The sequence below is a fragment of the Coregonus clupeaformis genome, chromosome 17 (genome assembly GCF_020615455.1).
Source record: "Coregonus clupeaformis isolate EN_2021a chromosome 17, ASM2061545v1, whole genome shotgun sequence".
NCBI classification, from domain to species: domain Eukaryota; kingdom Metazoa; phylum Chordata; class Actinopteri; order Salmoniformes; family Salmonidae; genus Coregonus; species Coregonus clupeaformis.
Window position 1 is genome coordinate 25,578,182 of NC_059208.1, and position 13,298 is coordinate 25,591,479.

The following is a 13,298-nucleotide window of genomic DNA, read 5'->3' on the forward strand; positions in this document are numbered from 1 at the left end:
CTCACACCAACCCTTACAATTTTCTCCAAACGATTTGAGGGAGTGCGCACATGCAGCTATTCTGTGTTGAGCAGTTAACCTCTACGGGATCGGTGTCCCGTATACGGGATGGTTGAGCTAACGTGCGCTAATGTGATTAGCATGACTGTTATAAGTAACAGCAAACTTTCCAGGACATAGACATGTCTTATATGGGCAGAAAGCTTAAATTCTTGTTAATCTAACTGCACTGTCCAATTTACAGTAGCTATTTCAGTGAAAACATATCAGGCCATCTAGATGTGTGAAAGTTAGTGTATAAGCTAATGATCCATCATGTATGACATTCCTGGGAGTGTGCAAACTTACATGTTGTATTACCATATTATTGTTGTATGTTCTCTATAGTTATGTACTTGAAAATGTATCAATTGACCAATTCGGGCAGAATTGATACAAAATAGTCCAATATTGCAATGCTTGACTGGATCAATCTGAAACATTGCACACACACTGATGCCATCTACTGGCCAATATCTAAATTGCGCCTAAACTGCAAAATTATATTGTGGCCTTTCTCTTGCATTTCAAAGATGACGATGATCTTTTTTTGAAAACGCATGTTTTGTATTATCTTTTACCAGATCTAATGGGTTATATTCTCCTACATTAATTTCACATTTCCACAAACTTCAAAGTGTTTACTTTCAAATGGTATCAAGAATATGCATATCCTTGCTTCAGGTCCTGAGCTACAGGTAGTTAGATTTGGGTATGTCATTTTAGGCGAAAATTGAAAAATTGGTCCGATCCATAAGAGGTTAACAAAGAAATGGGTAGGCCTATATGCTTAATGTAGAGTTATTAATGTAACTTTAGTTGTTCTACAAACGTTGGGCTATACAGTGGTATACAATAAGTATTTGGTCAATAACAAAAGTTTCTCAATACTTTGTTATATACCCTTTGTTGGAAATGACACAGGTCAAACGTTTTCTGTAAGTCTTCACAAGGTTTTCACACACTGTTGCTGGTATTTTGGCCCATTCCTCCATGCAGATCTCCTCTAGAGCAGTGATGTTTTGGGGCTGTCGCTGGGCAACACAGACTTTCAACTCCCTCCAAAGATGTTCTATGGGGTTGAGCTCTGGAGACTGGCTACTCCAGGACCTTGAAATGCTTCTTACGAAGCCACTCCTTCGTTGCCCGGGCGGTGTGTTTGGGATCATTGTCATGCTGAAAGACCCAGCCACGTTTCATCTTCAATGCCCTTGCTGATGGAAGGAGGTTTTCACTCAAAATCTCACGATACATGGCCCCATTCTTTCCTTTACACGGATCAGTCGTCCTGGTCCCTTTGCAGAAAAAACAGCCCCAAAGCATGATGTTTCCACCCCCATGCTTCACAGCAGGTATGGTGTTCTTTGGATGCAACTCAGCATTCTTTGTCCTCCAAACACGACGAGTTGAGTTTTTACCAAAAAAGTTATATTTTGGTTTCATCTGACCATATGACATTCTCCCAATCCTCTTCTGGATCATCCAAATGCACTCTAGCAAACTTCAGACGGGCCTGGACATGTACTGGCTTAAGCAGGGGGGACACGTCTGGCACTGCAGGATTTGAGTCCCTGGCGGCGTAGTGTGTTACTGATGGTAGGCTTTGTTACTTTGGTCCCAGCTCTTTGCAGGTCATTCACTAGGTCCCTCCGTGTGGTTCTGGGATTTTTGCTCACCGTTCTTGTGATCATTTTGACCCCACGGGGTGAGATCTTGCGTGGAGCCCCAGATCGAGGGAGATTATCAGTGGTCTTGTATGTCTTCCATTTCCTAATAATTGCTCCCACAGTTGATTTCTTTAAACCAAGCTGCTTACCTATTGCAGATTCAGTCTTCCCAGCCTGGTGCAGGTCTACAATTTTGTTTCTGGTGTCCTTTGACAGCTCTTTGGTCTTGGCCATAGTGGAGTTTGGAGTGTGACTGTTTGAGGTTGTGGACAGGTGTCTTTTATACTGATAACAAGTTCAAACAGGTGCCATTAATACAGGTAACGAGTGGAGGACAGAGGAGCCTCTTAAAGAAGAAGTTACAGGTCTGTGAGAGCCAGAAAGCTTGCTTGTTTGTAGGTGACCAAATACTTATTTTCCACCATAATTTGCTAATTAATTAATAAAAAATCCTACAATGTGATTTTCTGGAAAAAAAAATCTCAATTTGTCTGTCATAGTTGACGTGTACCTATGATGAAAATTACAGGCCTCTCTCATCTTTTTAAGTGGGAGAACTTGCACAATTGGTGGCTGACTAAATACTTTTTTTCCCCACTGTATGTTTTGATTTTGGCTGAATGATGAGACTCTAATGATGATTTGAAAAAAGTCGCTTGAAGGCATGAGCTCTGCTAGTCTCTCATTCACAATTTGACAAGCACTTGATAATGCCTCTAATTTCACGGCGGCATCCCCTTTGTGGCCGTAATGCACCCTAAAAAATCCATGCCTTTTGCGGCCAGGAGTGCTGCGTTGTGCCCTTCTCCCTGCTCAATCCGAAGCGTCTCTCACTCACAGTACTCTCTGTCACGTGATTGGGTCTTTCTCACAGACTACAAGTTAAGACAGACACATCCGGGACGCAACTGTGCGCCTCCATATCCAGTTCTGAGGTGCATATTGAAGATATTGGAGAAACTGTCCACATTTACTTTTCGTCAGCCAACAAGATGAGTAGGCCTAACAAACAGCAAAAGCACTAGCCTATATCAATCTACTATCCCCCATAGTACAAAAGTCGACCTATTCTATTCTGTGCCAGAAATAAATATTCAAAACATAGTCTGGGACAGTCGTGGGATGCATAGATCCCAAATTAATACAACCACTAGCATCAAAAAAACTTTTTTATGCAATGTGTGCTGATGCAACAGATCTGAAGGTTTAGCTTAAAATGTTGATAAACTATTATGATATTTCTACACATTATAAGCTCAGCAATGCGCACATGGTAGTAGGCTATAAGCGCGAATGTTCCATTAGTGGAAAACACCATTATCAAAATTGACTGCAAATGCAATTATGCATGCAATGCTTTTATTATAAGTGTTAATTTGTATGGTGAAAATTATCTTCCCCAAACTTGTAACTCACCTGCTGCTTATATATGCCAGTTAGGCTCTACACCCATTGTAAAGCAGATGAATGTGCTTAATTTTAAGAAGTTATTTGGCCACTTTAATTGTGATACAAACCTTATCAAAACATACAGGTCTATGGGCTAGGCTACATGAGGTGTGCGACTATGATTCGAACAAGTTGCAAAAAAAGGCATTGTTTCTTATGCTGGGCATCATTCACAAGTGATAATATATCATTTACAAGTGATAGGCTAATATTGTCACCCATCAGACTATTCTTGATTTAATCTTGCCTTTACATATACTAAATAATATATGTGTGACATTTGTTTTGATTTAGAATGGACCATTATCATGCACCTGTATCGAAACAGGGGCAACGGAAAAAAAGATATCATCTATGTACTTAAAAAGGGAATGGAGGATGCTTTTCCCCATGGTTTATTTTCATGCCAGCCAGGTAGGCTATACTCCTGTTGTAAATATAAGCAATGTGCTTAATATTAGGAAAGTTGAGAAATAAATATAGCAGTTAGCAAGTTTGGTAGGCTACTAATGACCATCAGCAGCATCAGACCTTGGAGAAAAACTAAATGGTCATGTGGAATTTGACTGCCTTCATGACTGGTGACTGCAGGTGTGGCGGTAATACGGTCACTGCAACAGCCCTAGGTATACACTATATATGCAAAAGTATGTGGACACCTCTTCAAATTAGTGGCTTCGGCTATTTCAGCCACACCCATTGCTGACCTGTGTATAAAATCGAGCACACAGCCATGCAATCTCCATAGACAAACATTGGCAGTAGAATGGCCCGTACTGAAGAGCTCAGTGACTTTCAACTTGGCACCGTCATATGATGCCACCTTTCCAACAAGTCAGTAGGTCAAATTTCTGCCCTGCTAGCGCTGCCCCAGTCAACTGTAAGTGCTGTAATTGTGAAGTAGAGACGTCTAGGAGCAACAACGGCTCAGCCACGAAGTGGTAGGCGACACAAGCTCACAGAATGGGACAGCTGAAGCGCGTAGTGCGTAAAATTAATCTGTCCTCGGTTGCAACACTCACTACCGAGTTCCAAATTGCCTCTGGAAGCAACGTCAGCACAAGAACTGTTCGTCAGGAGCTTCATGAAATGGGTTTCCATGGCCGAGCAGCCGCACACAAGCCTAAGATCACCATACGCAATGCCAAGTGTTGGCTGGAGTGGCATATCACTCTTCACCATCTGGCAGTGTTCTCTGGAGTGATGAATCACTCTTCACCATCTGGCAGTCCGACGGACAAATCAGGGTTTGACGGATGACAGGATAACGCTACTTGCCCCAATGCATAGTACCAACTGTAAAGTTTGGAGGAGGAATAATGGTCTGGGGCTGTTTTTTATGGTTCGGGCTAGGCCCTTTAGTTCCAGTGAAGGGAAATCTTAACGCTACAGCAGACAATGACATTCTAGACGATTCTGTGCTTCCAACTTTGTGGCAACAATTTGGGGAAGGCCATTTCCTGTTTCAGCATGATAATGCCCCCGTGCACAAAGCGAGGTCCATACAGGAATGGTTTGTCGAGATGGGTGTGGAAGAACTTGACTGGCCTGCACCTGACCTCAACCCCATCGAACACCTTTTGGGATGAATTGGAACACCAACTGCGAGCCATGCCTAATCACCCAACATCAGTGTCCGACCTCACTAATGCTCTTGTGGCTGAATGGAAGCAAGTCCCTGCAGCAATGTTCCAACATCTAGTGGAAATCCTTCCCAGAAGAGTGGAGGCTGTTATAGCAGCAAAGGGGGGACCAACTCCATATTAATGCCCATGATTTTGGAATGAGATGATCGACGAGCAGGTGTCCACATACTTTTGGTCATGTAGTGTATCTGTATGATGCCATTTGGGACGCAGACACTCACTGGCATGGAAAGCAAGCAGCACAGAAGTCAAGGAAGCCTTCTTCATTTTCCACAGTTATTATTAGAACCTTGAGACCAACAAACAAACGGCCATTAAGATAACACTGATGAGAACACTCATGCATTAAACCCACAGTCCCCACATACAGGAAGCTCTTTGGGTCCCTTGGCTAGGAGGCAGGCCTGGAGAGGGAATGGATGCATCCCATATGTCACCCTATTTCCTATATAGTGCACTTGACCTTATGGGCCATAGTCACATTATGTACATTATTTCCAGAAATGAGCTTTGACAACCAAATAACAAAAACAACCAAACATTGACTATGAAACAACATGTTGCCTTGCTGTGTTTCTGTCACCTTACTCTGTTGTCACAGAGACTACACTACATCTGGCTGGCTGACTGACTGACTGAATGAATGATTGGCTGACTGACTGAATGAATGACTGGCTAGCTGACTGACTGACTGAACGACTGGCTGACTGGCTGACTGAATGAATGGCTGGCTGGCTAACTGACTGAACGACTGACTGAATGAATGACTGGCTGGCTGGCTAACTGACTGAATGGCTGGCTGGCTGGCTAACTGACTGAACGACTGGCTGGCTAACGGACTGAACGACTGGCTGACTTGACTGAATGAATGACTGGCTGACTGACTGAACGGCTGGCTGACTAACTGACTGAATGACTGGCTGGCTGGCTGACTAACTGAATGACTGGCTGGCTGACTAACTGACTGAACGACAGGCTGGCTGACTGAATGACTAACTGACTGACTGGCTGGCTGACTAACTGACTGAACAACTGGCTAGTTGACTGAATGAATGACTGGCTGGCTGACTGACTGACTAACTGAATGACTGGCTGGCCTGGCTGACTAACTAACTGAATGGCTGGCTGACTGACTGACTGGCTGGCAGGCTAACTAACTGACTGACTGGCTGACCAACAGATTGACTGGCTGACTGAATGACTGGCTGACTGGTTGACTGGCTGAATGACTGACTGAATGACTGTCTACGCTCTCCGTCAGATATTGTCTTTCCCACACAAATCTCCTATAAATGTACCAAACACAAGGTTAACCATCTGTGTGTGTCTATGGGCTACTAGCTATAACACTCCAAATAAACCCTTCCATTCCCTGACAGGGTGCCTGTTCCTTTAAAAGACTGACTCTCCTTATATAGAATAGTGTGCCTGTCCCTTTAATAGGCGGACCAGGAGTGTGAAGGAGATTCTAATGCTGTGTTCATAACCAAGTGGGAGGTGGGAATTTACCAGTTGTGTAGTCGTAAATACCAGTTGGATGCATTCACATTCTTTAAACAAGTTAAGAAACGCCGATTGGCTAATGGCCAAGAAGCTGCGTAAACCATAAACTAAAAGTACAGCTATCATGCTTGTAAATAAATTATAGTGTTCAAAAACCATATTAATAGATTTATTTTTATTTAAAAAAGTTTTGTTGTTGCAGTTAAATGCCAAAAAAGCTGTTAGAGGTCATTTCCTTAGTAGGTGAGGTCAGAGGTCACCATGTGGGAGAAGTGGGAGCTCAGGATGAGAGTTTCCCACTAGTAATTACCAGTTGGAGGGCCGTTCAAGTGGATTTTTCCCAGTCGTATGTGGTAAATTCCCACTTAGTTATGAACGCAGTATTAGTGAGAGAGAGAGCTGTTGCTGGCTGACTGCTTGTCATCTCTTCACAATGACTCCAGCGTCCTCGCTCCTCTAAGCTATCTCACACAATGTCAGGCTACAGACAGACAGTCAGACGGAGACAGAGAGACAGACAGACACAAACAGACAGGCAGGGATTCCCCTGTAAACAAGCAAACACCCCTCTCTACAAACCTGTATGACTTGCTCTTTTGTAAATCTATTTCTTGTCATGCGATCCAAAGCCAAACAGATGCAGTGTATGTTCTGTAGCCTCTAGGGACATTACTGGATTAGGGAATGCCAGGATGAATGCATGAGTGGAGAAGAATGGGGTCCAAAATACTATGCCACAAATCAAGCACAAAACAAGAAGCAACACTGCCTTTGCCGAGGGAGAGGGGAAAAGCTTACCAGTCTGTACATAGCCACAGCTGGCAGAGCATTGTCGGGCTTCCTCTTGCCTGTGTAGTTTATACACTATGTGTTCCTGTAGGGAAATCCTCTTTCTCTACGTCTCCTTTGTGCAGGTCTATTTTTCAGAGCCAGTCATATTTCTGCTCCAGTCCTGTTTTCCTCCAGGCAGGGTCGGTCCAGGAGAGCGGGTGAACATGTACAGCCAGCGGTAAGGCTCTGTGATGCGCCAGCGATAGAGGAAGTCCCCCTGGTTGAAGAATCACATGAGGTCCTGCGTGCAAAGCTGCTCCAACGTGTGTTATGCAAGGCAGTCAGACCTCCAGCTCTCTCTCTCTCCCTCTCCCTCTCTCCCTCCCAGTACTCCAGTAACATAGCTCCTCCCACAGCCAGCCGCATCAGATATTCATTCAAAAACACATTCTACTTGGCTGAGCGCCCAGACTACGCTCAGACTAGCTCTATCCCCAGGCCTCCCCTAGCTCTATCCCCAGACCTCCCCTAGCTCTATCCCCAGGCCTCCCCTAGCTCTATCCCCAGGCCTCCCCTAGCTCTATCCCCAGGCCTCCCCTAGCTCTATCCCCAGGCCTCCCTAGCTCTATCCCCAGGCCTCCCCTAGCTCTATCCCCAGGCCTCCCCTAGCTCTATCCCCAGACCTCCCCCTAGCTCTATCCCCAGGCCTCCCCTAGCTCTATCCCCAGGCCTCCCCTAGCTCTATCCCCAGGCCTCCCCTAGCTCTATCCCCAGGCCTCCCCTAGCTCTATCCCCAGGCCTCCCCTAGCTCTATCCCCAGGCCTCCCCTAGCTCTATCCCCAGGCCTCCCCTAGCTCTATCCCCAGGCCTCCCCTAGCTCTATCCCCAGACCTCCCCTAGCTCTATCCCCAGACCTCCCCTAGCTCTATCCCCAGACCTCCCCTAGCTCTCCCCCAGGGATGATAAACACCCTGCCTACTGGGACTGGGGCCCTCCTCACACCCATACTCCTTATCCACAACACACAGGGGCAGCACACTGTGTATCCAGCCTGCAGACCTACTGCAGCTTTACTGACTGACTGACTTCTCTCCAGCCAGGGATTCACTGAAGGTTTACACAGACTGATATGTACAGACAGACACACCTGTGATCACATGCACACACACACACACACACACACACACACACACACACACACACACACACACACACACACACACACACACACACACACACACACACACACACACACACACAGGCTCCAGGACACAGTGTACCTGTTCAGCAGATAGACAGATGAAGGTCATGTACATGCATGGAGATTGTTGTACACACACACACACCTGCATCCATGTCTGTATGTACACACACACACACCCTCCCAGCACCCTAACACACACACACACACACACACACAGTGTGATGAGTGATGTTTCCCATGCCTGGAACAAGAGAGTGCTGACCAGTTTTATAGTTGTACAATTGTTATCCATGTGTATCTAAGAAAGGCCTTTTAGTAACCGTTAGTAACATGGATCCCTATTCTCTGTCAAACATATTGAACTGCATTACTCAGCCACATCAGTGCATTACTCAGCCACAGTGCTGTTACTCAGCCACAGCGCTGCATTACTCAGCCACAGCGCTGCATTACTCAGCCACATCAGTGCATTACTCAGCCACAGCGCTGCATTACTCAGCCACAGCGCTGCATTACTCAGCCACAGCGCTGCATTACTCAGCCACAGCACTGCATTAGTCAGCCACATCAGTGCATTACTCAGCCACATCAGTGCATTACTCAGCCACATCGCTGCATTACTCAGCCACAGCGCTGCATTACTCAGCCACAGCGCTGCATTACTCAGCCACATCAGTGCATTACTCAGCCACATCAGTGCATTACTCAGCCACAGCGCTGCATTACTTAGCCACATCAGTGCATTACTCAGCCACAGCGCTGCATTACTCAGCCACATTGCGGCATTACTCAGCCACAGCGCTGCATTACTCAGCCACAGCGCTGCATTACTCAGCCACAGCGCTGCATTACTCAGCCACATCGCTGCATTACTCAGCCACAGCGCTGCATTACTCAGCCACATCAGTGCATTACCCAGCCACATCAGTGCATTACCCAGCCACATCAGTGCATTACTCAGCCACATCAGTGCATTACTCAGCCACATCAGTGCATTACTCAGCCACAGCGGTTCATTACTCAGCCACAGCGCTGCGTTACTCAGCCACAGCGCTGCATTACTCAGCCACAGCGCTGCATTACTCAGCCACATCACTGCATTACTCAGCCACAGCACTGCATTACCTAGCCACATCAGTGCATTACCTAGCCACATCAGTGCATTACTCAGCCACAGCAGTGCATTACTCAGCCACAGCACTGCATTACTCAGCCACAGCACTGCATTACCTAGCCACATCAGTGCATTAACTAGCCACATCAGTGCATTACTCAGCCACATCAGTGCATTACTCAGCCACAGCAGTGCATTACTCAGACACAGAGCTGCATTACTTAGCCACATCAGTGCATTACTCAGCCACAGCGCTGCATTACCCAGCCACATCAGTGCATTACTCAGCCACAGCACTGCATTACTCAGCCACAGCGCTGCATTACTCAGCCACAGCACTGCATTACTCAGCCACATCAGTGCATTACTCAGCCACAGTGCTGCATTACTCAGACACAGCGCTGCATTACTTAGCCACATCAGTGCATTACTCAGCCACAGCGCTGCATTACTCAGCCACAGTGCTGAATTACTCAGCCACAGCGCTGCATTACTCAGCCACAGCGCTGCATTACTCAGCCACAGCGCTGCATTACTCAGCCACATCGCTGCATTGCTCAGCCACATCAGTGCATTACTCAGCCACAGCACTGCATTACTCAGCCACAGCACTGCATTACCCAGCCACATCAGTGCATTACCCAGCCACATCAGTGCATTACTCAGCCACATCAGTGCATTACTCAGCCACATCAGTGCATTACTCAGCCACAGCGCTGCATTACTCAGCCACAGCGCTGCATTACTCAGCCACAGCGCTGCATTACTCAGCCACAGCGCTGCATTACTCAGCCACAGCGCTGCATTACTCAGCCACAGCGCTGCATTACTCAGCCACAGCACTGCATTACTCAGCCACAGCAGTGCTGAGGCGTGGAGGTGAAGTTTCAGGATGACAATGATGAGTTCCAAGGAGTCTCCATAATACGGCTCAACAAGCCCTGGGAGACAGCTGTGTCTGCATGCAATACTGTGAACAGGACGGACACACACACACACTCCTTACATCCCACAGCCACAAGTGTTATTAGGGGGAATGTTCTCACTAAAACACAGTCTGCGTCCCAAATGGTGCCTTTCCCTTCATAGGCCTATAGGGCTCTGGTCAAAAGTAGTGCACTACAGTATATAGGGAATAGGGTGCCATTTGGGACTTTGCCATACTATTAGCCTACTGTAGCCGCTACAATAACAACTTCTATGGCTTTAAAGGGTGAAACTACATATGTACTGACTTTACAAGGCAACATGTGTGAATAAGGGTGACTTGGATCAGTCTGTGGATAATATTCAGGTGTGTGTGTGTGTGCGTGTGCGTGCGTGTCAAACTGTCCCTGGTTCTACTGTAGCTGGTCTCTGCTCCCTCAAGGCATTCCAGCTTTAAACTAACATGGGACTATGTCCAAAGCCAACAACCCAAGTTGGACCGGCACAGTTGATCCAGTTGCTGTGGAGACAAGAAAAAGGTCTGTCTACAAACATTTCCTTACCTGTTCCCACACACTTTCTGTGACGTGGGTTATTCTTCTGTTTCAAGGCCTAGCTAGTTCTCTCTCTCTCTCTATCTATACGGGTGTTTTGTTGTGGCATGTTAAACAACCTTACCTTTAATAGGGCATATAGACAGACACACCTCCTCCCGGAACTGAGCACAACCTTACCTTTAATAGGGCATATAGACAGACACACCTCCTCCCGGAACTGAGCACAACCTTACCTTTTAATAGGGCATCTAGACCCACCTCCTCCCGGAACTGAGAGAGCTCCGTCATAAAATAATGGAATTTATCCACGCACTTTGTTGATACCTCTCAGGCCTTCAGTTACATTGATGGGTTGTGTCCCAAAATGGCACCCTGTAGGGCGGGCCTCTGGTCAAAAGTAGTGCACTATATGGGGAATAGGGTGCTATTTGGGACACGTCCCCAAAGGTCTCTCACATTCAGGTATTCAACTCACCTTAAGTGCGTAAAACTGTGATGTTTGTCTTCTCGACGTTGAGAACAGTTATGAGTACAGATCAGTGGCTCCAAAGTTTCCAGTTTCCTCCAAGGAAATCCAGCGTGGGGTCTTCTCCTTAGCCTTTAAAGTTAAAACAGCATTGAGAGATGAGAAGCAGAGATTATTTAAGGACACTACAGGCCTGAAATACTGTACTATAGAATAAAAAGTGCTAATATAAAGGAACTTACCATGCAACACACTGTCTGTCCTGTCTGAATACATGCCCCACACTGCCTATCCTGTCTGAATACATGCACCACACTGCCTGTCCTGTCTGAATACATGCCCCACACTGCCTATCCTGTCTGAATACATGCACCACACTGCCTGTCCTGTCTGAATACATGCCCCACACTGCCTATCCTGTCTGAATACATGCACCACACTGCCTGTCCTGTCTGAATACATGCCCCACACTGCCTGTCCTGTCTGAATACATGCCCCACACTGCCTGTCCTGTCTGAATACATGCCACACACTGTCTGTCCTGTCTGAATACATGCCCCACACTGTCTGTCCTGTCTAAATACATGCACCACACTGCCTGTCCTGTCTGAATACATGCCCCACACTGCCTGTCCTGTCCTGTCTGAATACATGCCCCACACTGCCTGTCCTGTCTGAATACATGCCCCACACTGCCTGTCCTGTCTGAATACATGCCCCACACTGTCTGTCCTGTCTGAATACATGCCCCACACTGTCTGTCCTGTCTAAATACATGCCCCACACTGCCTGTCCTGTCTGAATACATGCCTCACACTGCCTGTCCTGTCTCTATACATGCACCACACTGCATGTCATGTCTGAATACATGCCCCACACTGCCTGTCCTGTCTGAATACATGCCCCACACTGCCTGTCCTGTCTGAATACATGCACCACACTGTCTGTCCTGTCTGAATACATGCACCACACTGCCTGTCCTGTCTGAATACATGAACCACACTGCTTGTCCTGTCTGAATACATGCACCACACTGCCTGTCCTGTCTGAATACATGAACCACACTGCCTGTCCTGTCTGAATACATGCACCACACTGCCTGTCCTGTTTGAATACATGCACCACACTGCCTGTCCTGTCTGAATACATGCCCCACACTGTCTGTCCTGTCTGAACACGTTCTCTTCTATACACCTGCTTCTACTGTCAACAGAATAGCTTAGCTTCCTCAATCCACACATGCCATGCAGGAGTAGTCATAAATACATGGCAAAGTGCTAGATTAAGTGCTAGATTAAGTGCTAGATTGTCCGGTCAGGTCATCTCTACAGTCCTAAGTCTCCTCTTAACACTCAACTCCCAGCAGGACAGCACCTTTAATTGTCCTCCTTACACTATACTCCCAGCAGGACAGCACCTTTAATTGTCCTCCTTACACTATACTCCCAGCAGGACAGCACCTTTAATTGTCCTCCTTACACTATACTCCCAGCAGGACAGCACCTTTTAATTCTCTTCTTAACACTACTCCTAGCAGGACAGCACCTTTAATTGTCCTCCTTACACTATACTCCCAGCAGGACAGCACCTTTAATTGTCCTCCTTACACTATACTCCCAGCAGGACAGCACCTTTAATTATCTTCTTTACACTATACTCCTAGCAGGACAGCACCATTAATTATCCCTAAACCCAGTAGTAGACATGTCCAGACATGTAGCACAGATTCAGAAACACAGGGGGCAGGCAGGCTGGCACACATGTGTATCAGTGGAGGCTGCTGAGGGAAGGACAGCTCATGGGGCGGCAGGTAGCTTAGTGGTTAAGAGCGTTGTGTGAGGTCGCTGGTTCTAATCCCCGAGCCGACTAGGTGAAAAATCTGTCGATGTGCCCTTGAGCAAGGCACTTAACCCTAATTGCTTCTGTAAGTCGCTCTGGATAAGAGCGTCTGCTAA